Source organism: Triticum aestivum, chromosome 7B (assembly GCF_018294505.1).
Source record: "Triticum aestivum cultivar Chinese Spring chromosome 7B, IWGSC CS RefSeq v2.1, whole genome shotgun sequence".
Lineage (NCBI taxonomy): Eukaryota > Viridiplantae > Streptophyta > Magnoliopsida > Poales > Poaceae > Triticum > Triticum aestivum.
Genome location: NC_057813.1, coordinates 78,482,208 through 78,484,856, shown reverse-complemented (window position 1 = coordinate 78,484,856; position 2,649 = coordinate 78,482,208).

Here is a 2,649-nt window from a genome sequence, read left to right as displayed (position 1 = left end):
GCATTGTTGAAGTGGGAGAGCTCCTTGAACTTTGTTCATGCTCATGGAAACTTTGTGAATCTTAATTACAGAAACTTTTCATCAAAAATAATTACCCCCTTGTACAATTCCATTGTATTATAAAAATAATGTGCCAAGGTTTGCCTTTAGGATGTTTACAATGCTTGTTGGTTTGTACGGTGCAGGACAGAAACTTTAGCTGTAGTGTTCGATTTTACATTTTTAACTGGAAAGTCAAACGGTTCTGATTCTTTTTGCACTGTCTTGATGTAAAACCTTTTTATTTTTCCTAATTTTGGTAGAATTTTTGGGGTACCATAAGTATGGTGAATGTTCAGATTGCTACAGACTTTTCTGTTTTTGACAGATTCTGTTTTTGATGCATAGTTTGCTTGTTTTGATGAATATGTCAATTTATATCAGTGGATTAAGCCATGAAAAAGATATATTACAGTAGACACAATGCAAAAACAAAATATGAATTGGTTTGGTACAGTACTTAGAGTAGTGATTTGCTTTATTATACTAACAGATCTTACCAAGTTTTCTGTTGAAGTTTTGTGTGGATGAAGTGTCTAATCGAGGATGTCTCGATATGAGGAAAAGGAAGAGAGGCAAGAGCTCAAGCTTGGGGATTCCCAAGGAACCCCAAGTAAATATTCAAGGAGACTCAAGCGTCTAAGCTTGGGGATGCCCCGGAAGGCATCCCCTCTTTCTTCAACAAGTATCGATATGTTTTCGTATTCGTTTCGTTCATGCGATATGTGCAAGTCTTGGAGCGTCTTTTGCATTTAGTTTTCAGTTTTCTTTGATGCACCATGCTGGTATGAGATAGTCCTTGGTTTATTTATAGAATGCTCAATGAACTTCACTTAAATCTTTTGAGTATGGATTTATAGAATGCTTCATGTGCTTCACTTATATCATTTGAAGTTTGGATTGCCTGTTTCTCTTCACATAGAAAACCGCCATTTGTAGAATGCTCTTTCGCTTCACTTATATTTGTTAGAGCATGGGCATATCTTTTGTAGAAAGAATTAAACTCTCTTGCTTCACTTATATCAATTTAGAGAGATGACAGGAATTGGTCAATCACATGGTTAGTCATAAAATCCTACATAAACTTGTGGATCACTGAATATGATATGTTTGATTCCTTGCAATAGTTTTGAGATATAGAGATGATAATATGTGTGAGGTACTAGTAGATGGTTGTGTTTAGTAAGGATGTTGGTGTTAAGGTTTGTGATTCCCAAAGCATGCACGTATGGTCTATTAACTATGTAACCAAATTGGCGCGCATTGTATTTTGATTGTTTATCTTTGCGTGAAGGTCGGGGGCGCGCGATGGTTAACTCCTACCAACCTCCCCCCTAGGAGCATGCGTGTAGTACTTTGTTTCAAGGGCTAATAAATTTTTGCAATAAGTATGTGAGTTCTTTATGACTAATGTTGAGTCCATGGATTATACGCACTCTCACCCGTCCATCATTGCTAGCCTCTTCGGTACCGTGCATTGCCCTTTCTCACCTCGAGAGTTGGTGCAAACTTTGCCGGTGCATCCAAACCCCGTGATATGATACGCTCTATCACACATAAGCCTCATTATATCTTCCTCAAAACAGCCACCATACCTACCTATTATGGCATTTCCATAGCCATTCCGAGACATGTTGCCATGCAACTTCCATCATCATCATATACATGACTTAAGCATTTATTGTCATATTGCTTTGCATGATCGTAAGATAGATAGCATGATGTTTTCATGGCTTGTCCATTTTTTGATGTCATTGCTATGCTAGATCATTGCACATCCGGGTACACCGCCGGAGGCATTCATATAGAGTCATATCTTTGTTCTAGTATTGAGTTGTAAGTAAATAAAAGTGTGATGATTATCATTATAGAGCATTGCCCCATGAAAAAAAGGAAAGGCCAAAGAAGCCTAAATAAAAAAGGGGGCCAAAGAAGCCCATCCAAAAAAAGAAAAAAAAGAAAAGAAAAGGGGCAATGTTACTATCCTTTTTCCACACTTGTGCTTCAAAGTAGCACCATGTTCTTCATATAGAGAGTCTCTTATGTTGTCACTTTCATATACTAGTGGGAATTTTTCATTATAGAACTTGGCTTGTATATTCCAACGATGGGCTTCCTCAAATTCCCTAGGTCTTCGTGAGCAAGCAAGTTGGATGCACACCCACTTAGTTTCAGTTTGAGATTTCATACACTTATAGCTCTAGTGCATCCGTTGCATGGCAATCCCTACTCCTCTCATTGGCATCAATTGATGGGCATCTCCATAGCCCGTTGATTAACCGCGTCGATGTGAGACTTTCTCCCTTTTTGTCTTCTCCACATAACCTCCATCATCATATTCTGTTCCACCCATAGTGCTATATCCATGGCTCACGCTCAAGTATTGCGTGAAAGTTGAAAAAGTTTGAGAATACTAAAGTATGAAACAATTGCTTGGCTGACACCGGGATAGGCATGAGGGGTACCTTGTGTTAAGAAAAGGGAGCATACTAGACTATATGATTTTGTAGGGATAACGATCTGAAACATTGATGTTTTGAAAGACATGATTGTTTGTTGGGATGCCCTAAGTATTATTGTTTTTATGTCAAATGATAGACTATTGCTTTG